The following is a 14,325-nucleotide window of genomic DNA, read 5'->3' on the forward strand; positions in this document are numbered from 1 at the left end:
ACTGTGGTTTCACCGTAGGCAACTCGGCTTTATTGTGTGATAATAAAGTCTATTCTTCTGAAATCAAAACCCCAAAGATGTTGAGTGATTTTTCACAAAATTGGCACAAGTAACTACTACACTAGTCGAAGGTCCTTCCTCCCATGCTTAACGGATTACGTCAAGCACCCCGCGCGGGCGCCGCCCATACAGCAGCTCAAACGGGGAAAATCCCGTAGAGGCTTGCGGGACCTCGCGTACTGCAAATAACAGGGGGTCGAACCATCTATCCCAATTCCTAGCGTCTTCGTGCACAAACTTACGAATCATATTTTTGAGTGTTTTATTAAATCGTTCCACTAGGCCATCCGTCTGCGGATGGTAAACGCTAGTGCGAATCGATTTAATGCCCAACAGTCCGTAAAGCTCGCGAAGTGTACGTGACATAAACGTTGTGCCCTGATCGGTGAGGATTTCTTTCGGAATCCCCACCCGGGAGATTGTTTCGAAGAGTGCCCCTGCAACACTACGTGCTGAGATGTGGCTCAGAGGCACTGCTCCCGGATATTGCGTTGCATAATCCACCAGGACTAATACAAAGCGATGTGCGCGTGCTGTCCGTTCACGAGGTCCATTCCAATTCTCTCAAAGGGGACCTCGATCAGTGGAAGGGGGCGCAATGGCGCTTTTGGGGTGGCCGGCGGATTTACCAGCTGACATTCACGGCACACGGCACACCACCTGCGGACGTCGCTGCCAATGCCCGGCCAAAAGAAACGGGCTGTTAGACGGAGCAGTGTTTTCCTTTCCCCTAGGTGACCTGCCATGGGATTATAATGAGCCGTGGAATCAACAATTGTGACACATTCTCTTTTGTTTGAGTGTCCTGCGTCACTCTATATAACCGGTCATTTATAATGGAAAAATAAGGGTATGAAATGGCGATGCCCGGCCGGAGTTTTTGACCATCAATTACTCTCACTTGGTCAAAGGCGTGCTTGAGGGTTTCGTCCCGCGACTGCTCCAAAGGGAAGTCCCCCTCCGGGAATTCTGATTGGAAGCCGTCGAGGACGGCCCCGGCTCCGCCTCCCCTGCCAACGCATCGGACATCGCACACCTCCCTATTTTGGTGCAGGACCCATCCGCACAAATTCCCCTTAATATTTTCTTAAAGCCCGGCCAATCAGTCCCCAAAATCAGCGGATGAGTGAGGCGGGAACTAACCGCCACCTCCAAGCTATGTTTTTCCCCCCGGAATTTGATCAGCAAGGTCACCATAGGACACTTGTGAACATCATCATGCACACACCTCACCCTCACCAGCTTAGCTGTGCCCAAAGCCCCGGGTTTAACCAAGCGTTGGTGGATGGTGGTCTGATTACACCCTGTATCCAGCAATGCTTGGTAAGTACCCCCCTTGATTCTTACCGGAAACCGGTACGCTCCAGCCCGATCGGGGGCAGTCTGCTGGATATCGGGGACCCGCACCACCGTCCCCACCTCCATCAGTGGACACTGATCCCGGAAGTGGCCCGGGTCTCCGCATCTCCAGCAGGCCGGCCCAGGCGCTACGTCTGTATCTGCGGCGGCCGGCGCCCCCACCTGAGGAGGAGAGCGGCTGAAGGTTGGGGAAGGGGAGTGTGTTGCTTCCCACGGCCGGGAAGCTGGTCTCGGTGGGCCTCCCCGCTTACGTGGGGCAGGAACGGGACCTGGAGAGAAAACAGAACGGGGAGGCAGAAAGGAAGGGGAGGGAACAGGGGAACATACAGGGGAAGGGGGAAGAGCGGGAGGGAGAGAGAGCTCCTCCGCCCTCGGGATCGCCGCCATGTGGTCCTCCTGGCTCAGAAGACTCCGGATCGCATGTCGGTCCTCTGCTTGAGCACGCATGATCTCAAAGAATCGGCGATCCTGGTCCTGCCGGAGCTCAAGCAGGGATTGTTGGTGGCTCTGGTGTAATACAGCGAGGGACTGGAGGACCCCTGCCAACTGGGAGGACTCTACGGGGCGATCACCTACCATCGTCTCGGGAACGAACAGAGCGTAAAAACAACAGCAACAAATATATATATATATATATATATTGACTCCCGGGTTTCGGTACCAGTGTGGAACGCTCTCGCTCTGAGAGAGGGAAAACACAGGAAAACTTCCTCAGGTAACAGGGTTTTTAATATTCTTTCTTACAGCGTACAAAATAATGTCTTTCGTGGGAACACTGGGTTCCCTTGTCATTCTCTCTCCTCCGAGGCTCTGTCGCTGCTGCTTTATATCCCGCTCTCCCCATGCTTACTGATATTAGACACAGGTGTTAGACATAATTTAGCTCAGGTGTAAGCACCCTTACCGCTTCTCTCTCCCGGACGGGCGCTTGACCACGCCCCCGCTGCCGCACATGAATATTATACGTTTAAGAAACAAAACATGAATTGTTTTTTGAGTGTACATTTTTCTGCTATATATACAGAACTTCAACACAAAATATTATTAGTGCAGTTATATATCTGTATTCTTTTTTTGTCATCTTCCATTCTGACCTTGCATCTTGGCAAAGTTATCAAATCTCTTTTAGATTATTGTAGGTAAAACTGGCATTTCATTCACTTTATAGTATCCTTAGGGTTATGTTGTGTGTTACAATCTTAATCAGTATATATGTGTGTGACAAATCTTAAACAATGTATGCCTGCTAACAAATTCTGAATGATGTGTGTAACTAACTAGAAAATATATGTTAAAACCAAAAACGCTAAAAGGATAATTGAATGTGAAGATGTGATAAAACTACGGCTGCATTTCTGACACAGGAGATGGGCGGATCCTAGAAACAGTTTTCTACATTGGAAATTCTTTAGGCAAGGAACTGATAAGAACGAACCAATGGGAGGCAAAACCAGTAATCACACTGCGGCAAAAACGAACCAACGGAATGATTGGAACTTATCTCTTAGAATATTGGAGATGCCCTTGTGGCAAAAATAAGCCAATCAAAAGAGTAAAAAACTGAGAACAAAGGAACACACCCTGGGTCAGAAATGCAGAAAAGAAGGGAACACAGGAGAAATGGGGTCTTTGGAGCAGAGCTTACAGGAAACGCAGACAAGATCCCCAGCTTGGCGAATGATTTTTGTACTTAATCTTTCTTGTTAATAAATAACATTTTTACCTTGAAAACTCGACTTCGTCTCCTCAAAAATGAACATGACAGTTAACAAAACATTTGCTCTATTCAGAATGGAATTCTGACTACAGTTCGAAACTATTCTGAAAATTTTCTTAAAAAAAAAAAAACTGAAAAAAAACTGACGTAAACAGCATGCAGAATGCTGTAATACACGTTTCAGTAATATGCTACATTGTTGTCTCATGACCACATTTCATGTTTTATCCAGTGAGTAGCTGAATCACTTTTGTGCAATGTCAAGTGAACATGATCAGCATTGTAAAACTACTGTACTTTACCTCCATACTCAGAAGTTCTGGGTGAAACAGAATATATGAGAACGGAATGTAGGCCAGGATTTGATTTTATCCATCGGAAATCGATGTAAGTAGGCGTCAGTTGGTTGGAGGATAGGGATTGAAAAATAAGAGGGATTGCTGATGTCAGCTGAAATGTAATGTCATTTCCAAGGTGTAGCAAGTTATTAAATTATGAAACAAAATGTTTTCATTTCTCTGAAATAACATACACAGATGAATAGTGCACAATAAGACCAGAAACGTGTGTTAGAGAGTAAATAGAGACAATTTTTAATTAATGTTGTCTTTTCAAAAAGAGATAAAAAAAACTCTCACAATGGACATTCTATCGTTCCAGCTGGAGACTGCCAAGCTCCTTCTTCTCTGTCCCTGTCAGCATCTCCAGCCACAAAGGCTGCTCTCCTGCTGTGGCCAGCGCTCAGAGTCACATAGGCCATTTCCCTCCTGCCGCTGTTAGCACCCACAGCCACAGAGGCTGTTACAGCAGCAGTGCCGCTCACTGCCCGAGGAGGAGAAGGTCACCTGCCCCTTAAGCACTAAAAAGGCTGTTTCTGAAGCCTCATCCATCCCAGAACCAGCGTCTGAAGCATCGTCTGTCCTAGAGCGAGCGTCTGAAGCCTTGTCCGTCCCAGAGCCAGCATCTGGAGCCTCATCTGTCCCAGAGCCAGTGCTTGAAGCCTCAGCCATCCCAGTGTCAGCATCCCCAGTCATGAATACTGCTCCCACAGCAGTGCTCCTGAAGCAATCTATCTACAGGAGTCTGCAGTTGTATGTAAGTGTGTTTATTTAATTGTTTTTAACGTTGTTATAGTGGTATTCATTGCTAGATCAGGTGCTGTTTGTTTACTGTCTTGAATGCAGGTCGCTTAGACGTGTGTTTGGTGTGTGTGCCCTATATTTGTGTTGACTTGTCCCACAGTATTCGCTGATACAATTGTTAGACTTGTTTAAACTTGTCACGTAGGATTCGTTGCTAGATTTGCTTAGACTTCGGGTTGGTTATCCTGTGTGTGTGTAAAACTATCATCGTTTTAGTGTCTGCAAACAGTGCTTCACTTGTTTTAGAGTATTATTTATTGCTAAAGTGCAGCATAATTTATTTGCGCTGTACAGAAGTTGCGTTTGTTCCCGCGCAACACTGAGTTTCGGTTTCGGGTGACCACGTGACTAGCTTTGTTGTGATAAGTAGCATTAAGGCGTGGCTGCTTTTTTTTCCACTGAACGGCTCGTAAAATTGGTTATTTATTGGACTTAATGCTGACGCGGAAGCGGCAGCGGAAGTGGTGGCCCTCGTGTAAAGCCCTCCTTGTGTGAAGACCTACCTGGGTAAAGACCAGCGAGTCTACCTGTGCGAGTCCACCGAGCAAGGACACCGACAAGGCGCCACTCACCAAAGCACTTAAGTATTTTTTATCTCTTTTATTATTTTACTTATACATACATACTAACATGTCTAGTTCACTAATAACAGATGCCTTCAAGCACATCCCTGTTATGTGTTGTAGACCGTTCACAAGATACAGATGCAAGACAAAACGCAACCCACACAACCTACGGCCGCTTTGCACTTCAACACCTGCTCAACTCTCGTTCTCAGTGGGACTCTGGAACTGCCAGTCTGCTGTGAACAAATCTGCCTTCATTCCAGATTTCGCCACGCAGTCCAACCTCAGCATCCTGGCACTGACAGAGACTTGGATACATCCTGAGGATACAACAACACCTGCTGCTCTCTCCAACAACTTCTCCTTCTCCCACACTCCTCGACATACTGGTAGGGGTGGGAGAACAGGTTTGCTCATTCATAATAACTGGACTTTTTCACCACAGGCTTCACTATGTAACAATACATCTTTTGAATTCCATGTCATTACTACAATGCAACCCACAAAATTACATGTTGTTGTCATCTATCGCCCCCCAGGTCAGCTGACAAGCTTTCTTGAGGAACTGGATGTCCTGCTGTCCTCCTTGCCAGAAGATGGCAGGCCACTTGTGGTTCTTGGTGATTTCAACATACACCAAGACAAACCCCAGGCCATTGAACTGAATACTCTTCTAGCCTCATTTGACTTGGAAAGACTACACACCACAGCAACTCACAGGTCGGGCAACCAGCTGGACCTCATTTTTACACATAACTGTACCACCTCTAATATTCTTGTTACACCTTTACATGTCTCTGATCACTACTTTGTTCAATTCAACATGATTCTCCCATCCATTGTAAAACCGACCCCACCTTTGGTTTCCTTTCGCCATAACCTCCGTTCCCTCTCACCCTCTCGCCTTTCCACTGATGTCTCTGCCTCTCTTCCCACAATAAATGTATTTTCCATGCTTGATGTAAACACTGCCACAGACACACTTAGCTCTACTTTAACAACTTGTCTAGACAACATCTGTCGTCTCTCCTCTAGACCAGCACGGACTACACCACCCAGCCCCTGGCTGTCTGACGTCCTTCGTGAACATCGGACTGATCTCAGGGCAGCTGAGAGGAGATGGCGGAAATCTAAAGATCCAGTTGATCTAGGTAAATATCAGCTTCTGCTTGCAACTTTTTCAAATAACGTTAAAGCTGCAAAAACTTCATATTACCAGACCAAGATCAACAGCACCACAGACACTCATAGCTTGTTTAGAACATTTAACACACTTCTCTGCCCTCCCCCTCCACCACCTGACACATCACTGACAGCAGATATATTCGCCACATTTTTTACTGATAAGGTTACAGCCATCAGCAATACATTCACAGCACCACACCCTGTCAAACACCTGGCTCCTGTATGCAACCCTTCTTTCCCTATGTTCTCTCCTTTAACTGACACCGAGGTCTCTAAACTCCTCCTCTCCAACCACCCCACAACCTGTTCCCTTGACCCCATTCCATCACACCTTCTCCAGGCCATCTCTCCGTCCATCCTACCGGCACTTACACACATAATTAACACATCCCTTCTAGCAGGCACTTTTCCCACTACATTTAAGCAGGCTCGAGTAACCCCACTGCTGAAAAAACCTGCACTTAACCCCACACAGATAGAACACTACAGACCAGTCTCTCTCATCCCATTCATGGCAAAAACACTTGAAAGGGCAGTTTTCAATCAGATCTCCGCCTATCTCTCACAGAACAAGCTGCTGGATGACAATCAGTCAGGCTTCAAAAGTGGACACTCCACTGAGACTGCCCTGCTGTCTGTCATCGAGTCGCTGAGACAGGCGAAAGCTGAATCCAGATCATCCTTTCTGATTCTGCTGGACCTTTCTGCTGCCTTTGACACAGTCAACCATCAGATCCTTTTCTCCACCCTCTCTAAACTGGGTATCACTGGAACTGTGCTTGACTGGTTCAATTCTTATCTCTCAGAAAGGTCCTTTGAGGTAGCATGGAGAGGGGAAGTATCCAAGCCACACCAGTTACTTACTGGGGTACCTCAGGGATCAGTGCTTGGGCCACTTCTCTTCTCCATATACACAACATCACTGGGACCCATCATCCAGTCACATGGTTTCTCTTACCACTGCTACGCTGATGACACGCAACTCTACTTGTCTTTCCAGCCCAACGACACCACAGTGACCGCTTGAATCGCTGCCTGTCTGGCAGACATCTCAGCCTGGATGAAGGAACACCACCTTCAACTAAACCCTGCCAAGACCGAACTCCTTGTCTTTCCAGCCAACCCGGCTGTTGAACGCAACATCACCGTGTAGCTGGGTCCAACTACAGTTTCCCCTTCCAAAACGGTAAGCAATCTAGGGGTAACCATTGATGATGAGCTAAATTTCACAGACCACATTTCAAAAACTGCAAGATCATGTAGATTTACACTCTACAATATCAGGAAGATAAGACCCTTCCTCTCTGTACATGCCACACAACTGCTCGTTCAGTCCCTTGTCATAACTAGACTGGACTACTGTAATGCTCTCATTGCAGGCCTTCCTGCATGTGCTATTAGACCTCTCCAAATGATCCAGAATACAGCAGCACGTCTGGTCTTTAATGAACCTAAGAGAGCACATGTTACACCACTCTTTGTCTCTCTCCACTGGCTGCCAGTTCATGCACGTATTAAATTCAAGGCCCTGATGCTGGCATATAAAACAGTCACTGGGTCTGCTCCAGCATACCTAAAAACATTTATGCAGAGCTACGTTCCCACCAGAAGCCTGCGGTCGGCTAAGGAACGTCGCCTTGTCGTACCAAAACAAAGAGGCACCAAAACACTTTCCCGGACTTTCAGTTTCATCATACCACGGTGGTGGAATGACCTTCCCAATTCAATCCGGGAGGCTAACTCACTCTCTATCTTCAAAAAACGGATAAAAACACATCTTTTCCAAAAGCACTTAACCGGTCACAAAAAAAAATAAAAAATAATAATTATTTACATTTCTTGTTGCACTTAAATCTGTTATGTATACTATTCTGATGATAGTGAAACTTTTTAATATGGCACTTTTTGTACCACTGTCTCCCTAAGGTGATTCGCTGATGTTCTTCCTCTTTTGTAAGTTGCTTTGGATAAAAGCGTCTGCCAAATGAATAAATGTAAATGTAAATGTAAATGCTCCTGGCCATCCGGAAGAGGAGGAGGAAAAGGGCTGCTGTTCCCCAGACACTGCAAGCATGGAGACTGCCCCTCTGCCTCTACCAGTGTCTGAGCCTTCCATGGCTCTGCCTCTAAGACTTCCACAGCTCCACCCCTGAGCCATTCCCTCTTGAACCCTGTCAAGCAGCCTTCGCAAAGGACTCTGAGGACACCGCCCAGGCCTCCTGAACCTGTTCTACCACTGAGGCCATATCCCAGGCCTCCTGACCCTGTCCCTGCCCTGTGGCAACCTCCCAGGTCTCCTGGCCCTGTCCTCTGCCCTGAAGCATCCCCCCAGGCCATCAGACTCAAGTTCCCTCACTGGTTTCCCTCCCTTCCTTCCCTTTCAGTTGTATCATCTATGTTAGTGCTCCTTTTTTTCTGTCTTGTGTTTTGTTTGATGTTCCCATTTTGGGGGGGTACTGTCATGGTCCTGTCTCTGTGGCATTATCCACCCATGTCTGTCTTTGTGTGAGCACTCAGTCTCTGGTTTATTACCTGCCGTGCGCTCTTCTGTCTGTTGTGTTTCATGTCTGGAGTATGGTGTCTGGGTCCTTACTTTCTGTCTAGTTTGGTTCCGGTCTGTGTCAAGACCCATACATTCAAACTCTTTTTCTGTATGTTAATGACGTGGGTGCATTGCGCTCGTGTCATCTTGGCTGCATGCAAAAGTATCAAACACAACAAATGTGACAGCCTAATGTCTAGGTTACCGATGTAACCTCCGTTCCCTGATAGAGGGAACGAGACGTTGTGTCGGAGAAGCGACACTAGGGGTCTCTCTTGAGCACCGAATATACCTCTGATCTATGAAAAAAGGCCAATGAGAAGTTGGCAGTCAGTATTTGCATACCCTGGCCCCGGACATATGGGTATAAAGGCGAGGCAAATACTAGAGTTCATTCAGGATTTTTTTGAGGAGCCAGAAATGGTTCTGGCCACTACAGCGGTTCAGCTCAGCGACGTGGCCGGGAAGACACAACGTCTCGTTCCCTCCATCAGGGAACGGAGGTTACATCCGTAACCTAGACATTCCCCTTCTGTCGCTCTCTCCACGTTGTGTCGGAGAAGTGACACTAGGGGTCCAATTTAAATCCGCCATGCACTGAGCCGTGTACGTGTTCTGCTGACACAGGAGCGGGCAGGTATTTCTTACGTGCCAAATGACCGGCTGTGTCAGACTGCACTTACCCTTCCCCAAAAAAGTCGGCGGAATCCTTCTGGTTACCCTAGACAGGGGAACAAGGCGACGCTTGCCAACCTGGGAATGGGCCAAGCCTGGCTGGGGCTCTTTTCTCTCTATGTTTCTCGCATAGAGCAATAGACAGCCGGGGACCTTACATGCACTGAGGGAAGGGTGTCTTACCCAATTTCCTATTCTTTCAGGTGGAAAAGACCCTGCGTTGACCACCCCTACCCAGCTGGGGCGGTAAGGTGGTGAATACATCACGTATTTGTAGGCGACACGTGGAAGTGGTGCGGTGGTAGATACAGCCTCAGCGAGGGAGGAGTTGCTACACACGGCGACCGGGGGGCAGCCGAAACTTACCCAAGGAAAACGCGGGTCTGCTCGTAAGGGGACCGTATCGTGGAAAACACACACAGGGGGAGTCCGCGTAGGAGTCCTCACCCTGTGGAGCACCTATTCCAGTACAGGTTAGATTTGAGTACCCGCAGTGGATTGGGTCGGCAACTTCCTCCGCCGAACTGCGGACCCATGAGGGCTAGGGAGGAATCGACCAGGGATTCGAGTTGAGTGAAATCTCCTGGGAAAAAAGAAGCACAGTTTTACCTCAAGTGAGGGAAAGGGCGCTATATGCAAGCGAGTCACCCGGCCAGCCCATCAGCGTGTTACCAAGTTCTACTGGCTCGGACCTGAGAAAACACGGGATGAAACTGACTCAACCCTGAGATTGTAGTATCTCGTAAAGGTGTTGGGTGTCGCCGAACCTGCTGCGCTACAAATGTCTGCCAGGGAGGTACCCCTGGCCAGTGCCCACGAGGACGCAACGCTCCTTGTCAAGTGAGCTCGGACCCGCAAAGGGGGGGGCACGGCCTCAGTGTGATAAGCCAATGAAATGGCATCTACTACCCTGTGGGAAAGCCTCTGTTTGGAGACAGCATTTCCTTTCCGCTGTCCCCCAAAGCATACAAAGAGTTGCTCAGAACGTCTAAAGCTCTGCGTGCGGGCCAGGTAGGTACGCAAAGCACGTACCGGACACAGCAACGAAGGGGCTGGGTCTGCCTCCTCCCGGGGCAGCGCTTGCAGGTTCACTACCTGGTCTCTGAAGGGCATGGTAGGAACCTTGGGCACATAGCCCAGTCGCGGTCTTAGGATCACATGAGTGTCTGCCGGACCGAACTCCAGGCAAGTGTCGCTAACAGAGAACACTTGCAGGTCCCCGACCCTCTTGATGGAAGCGAGTGCGATCAGCAGGGCAGTCTTAAGAGAGAAGGCCCTGAGTCCAACTGTTTCTAGCGGCTCGAAGGGAGGTCTCTGGAGGCCCACGAGGACTAACGAGAGATCCCAGGAGGGGAACAGGCTTGGCTGGGAGGGATTTAGCCTCCGGGCACCTCTTAGGAACCTGTTGATTAAGTCGTGCTTACCAACGGACTTGCCGTCTAGCCGCGGTAGCAGCGACATACACCTTTAGGGTGGAAGGGGACAGCCAGACAGCCAAGTTTCCAGAGGTCTGGATGCGGATGCCAGAGCATGCCCTGCCCCTGAGAAAGAAGGTCCTTGCTCAGGGGAATTTTCCAGGGAGGGGCTGTCGCGAGGAGCACAAGGTCCGAGAACCAGGCCCAGTTGGGCCAATAGGGAGCCACTAGTGTGACTTGTTCCTCGTCCTCCCTGACCTTGCACAGCACCTGTGCAAGAAGGCTCACTTGGGGAAATGCATACTTGCGTAGCCCCGCGGGCCAGCTGTGTGCCAATGCGTCTGCCCCAAGGGGAGCCTCTGTTCGGCCGTACCAGAGCGGGCAGTGGGAGGTCTCTCGGGAGGCAAGCAGGTCTACCTGGGCTCTGCCGAACCGTTCCCAAATCAGCTGGACCAACTGGGGGTGGAGCTTCCACTCTCCGCTGGGTAAGAGTTGTCATGACAGTACGTCCTCTATCACATTGAGCTTGCCGGGAATGTGAGTATCACGCAGTGACCTGAGTCCAAAGGAGGAGACGAAGGGCGAGTCGTGACATGTGGCAGGAGCGTACGCCGCCTTGGCGATTTATGTACACTACCGCAGTGGTGCTGTCTGACCTGATTAGGAAATGTTTGTCTCAAATTAACGGGAGAAACCTCCGCAGGGCAAAGAAAACAGTCAACAACTCTAGGCAATTGATATGCCAGCGCAGCGGGGCCCTCTCCAAAGGCCTGCGGTTGCGTGCCCTTTGCACACGGCGTCCCAACCCAATCTGGAGGCGTCGGTAGTGACCAGGACGCGTCGGGACACCAGCTGCACGGGCACTCCTGCCCGTAGAAAGCAGAGGTCTGTCCAGGGTTTTAGTGTTTTTCGGCAGGCGGGGATGATTGTCACACGGTGCGTGCCGTGGCGCCATGCTCGTCTCGGGACTCGAGTCTGAAGCCAGTGCTGAAGCAGTCTCATATGCATCAACCCCAGTGGCGTGGTTGCGGCGGAGAATGCTATATGCCCCAGGATCCTCTGGAAGAGTTTTAGAGGGACCGTTGTGCCTGGCCTGAATTTGACGAGGCATTTCAGCACCGACTGCGCACGCTCGTTGGTGAGACGTGTGGACATTGAGACTGAGTCTAACTTCATGCCAAGAAAGGAGATGCTCTGAACCGGGGTGAGCTTGCTCTTTTCTCGGTTGACCTGAAGCCCCAAGCGGCTGAGGTGCCTGAGCACCTGGTCTCTGTGAGCGCATAGTAACACTCAGGAGTGGGCCAGTATGAGCCAGTCATCGGCTTCTCGGAGGCTGCCTCTGTGACTATCGTGAAGACGCAAGGGGACAGAGACATGCCGAAGGGGAGGACTTTGTACTGGAACGCCTAGTCGTCGAACGTGGACCGTAGGAAAGGCGGGTGCACGCAAAATTGAGACGTGAAAGTACGCGTCCTTCATGTCTACCGCTGCGAACCAATCTAGGTGCTGGGCGCATGTCAAGATACCCTTGTGCGTGAGCATTTTGAACGGGAGTTTGAGCAGCGCTCCGTTGAAAACTCGCAGGTCCAAGATTGGTCGGAAGCCGCCGCCTTTCTTGGGTACAATGAAGTAAGGGCTGTAGAAACCCTTCTTCATTTAGGTTGGAGGGACAGGCTCTATCGCGTCTTTGAGTAGAAGAGTAGCGATCTTCGCGTGCAGGAGTTTGGCATGTTGGCCGTGCACTGCGGTAAAGCAGACGCCCGCGAAGGGGGGCGGGTGCCTGGCAAACTGAATTGCATAACCGAGTCGGATCGTATGGGTCCGGGGCAGGTTTGCGGCAGGGCAGGATGTGTGAAATGGCCTCTGTCTGTTTCTTCACCACTGAGGACTACTGGGTGGCATCGTCAGGTGGTGTCGCCGAATGGACGGAGCTGGGAGACGGGAGCATTTGAGAAAGCGTGCTTTGTCTACCTCCTCTACTGCGACAAGGTCCAGTCCATGTGTTGCGTTTACGGACCACGAGGGTGGCCATCGCCTGCAGCACTTCATGAACAGGACTACCAAAGTGCAAATTTTTGGAGTGCCTTGGGACTTGCAGGAGGGGGCCATGGCATCCGGGGGGGGGGGGCGGTCTGGCACCGCTCTACCGCTGAGGGTAGTGAGAGCGGAGGAGCGAGGAAGCTTGGCTTGCGCGGCTGTGAGCGGTTCACATGCCCGTGGAGCCAATCAAGTAGCCGTGAGGGGGAGGGGGACGGGATTCTCCGGTCCAACCTCGTGCTCGCGGTACCCAGGGAAGCATATCGGACCTCTGTGCATCAGGCTCAAACTGGGCGCGCAGACCCGAAGGTGGTGGCGCAGACAAGTCATCAACATCAGACGCAGCTGTAACGCTCTCCAATGGAGGATGGGGGAGGCAGGAGGTTCGCGGGGATTTACCCGGTGAACACAGCCCGTCATTGTCCCCAAAACACTAATATCGTGTTTGTTTGTTTTTTAGTTGAATGTTGATGAATGTTTGTGAGAACAAGAATGAGATAGTATGATTGTTTATGTGTGTTTGCACACATAGGAGACCAAACAATGTGGCAGTGGATAGCTGTGTCTGTTGTGTGAAAAGTGAGAATGTGAGTCTCATCATTGGTGTTATTTTGTCATAAACCATACATCATCATATGGTCTCTGTTTAAACACTAAAAAAATATAATCTTAATAAAAATATGTTTCCCCAGGTAAGCCAGGCAGCTTTTATGACCATCGGAGTTGGGGAGAAATCAGCCGCATCCAGAAACTACACAGAGGCGTAAACACGTCTTTAAAAGACGCATACTGAAAAGGACGTTCAACGCTGCTGTGTATTGCTCTTTTAGAGAAAATCACTCTTTTAAACAACTCTCTTAGAGTTTGGGTTTCTGCACTCTCGAAGCGTCCAGGGGCAATTGCACTGCCGTGCAAGAAGGAGAAATCGCCGCTGTACTGTGCCATCAATCCAACAGCATGCAGAGCATCAGAGGAATACTGGAACTGGTGTGATCTCACGCGAACAGCATGTACAACCATCGGCCAGTATTTGCCTCACCTTTATACCCATATGTCCGGGGGCGGGGTATGCAAATACTGACTGCCAACATAGATCAGAGGTGTATTCGGTGCTCAAGAGAGACCCCTAGTGTCGCTTCTCCGACACAACGTGGAGAGAGCGACAGAAGGGGAACCCTAAATTTATTTTTCATACACTATTGGCAAATGTTAGATATATTATAATAAGCATCAACCTCACAAGAAATACTTAATTCAAAATATTTAAAAATAATACATTTTTAAATCTCGTATCCCAGTTTAGCATGAAGAGACAACTAATAAGCTAGCTTGATTTGCCAAAAAGTGTAAACATCTGTTATCTATTATTGATGTAGGTGCATCATGCTTGTGTCATCTTGGCTGCATGCAAACATAACAAAAGCAACAAACGTGACAGCCTTACCCTAAATGTATTTTTCATACATTATTGGCAAATGTTATATATATATATATATATATATATATATATATATATATATATATATATATATATATATATTATTCATAAACCTCACAAGAAACACTTAATTCAATAAATATAAAAAATGATTAATTAAAAAATTATTTAATATATTTTTTATTGAAA

The sequence above is a fragment of the Xyrauchen texanus genome, chromosome 11 (genome assembly GCF_025860055.1).
Source record: "Xyrauchen texanus isolate HMW12.3.18 chromosome 11, RBS_HiC_50CHRs, whole genome shotgun sequence".
Classification (NCBI taxonomy): domain Eukaryota; kingdom Metazoa; phylum Chordata; class Actinopteri; order Cypriniformes; family Catostomidae; genus Xyrauchen; species Xyrauchen texanus.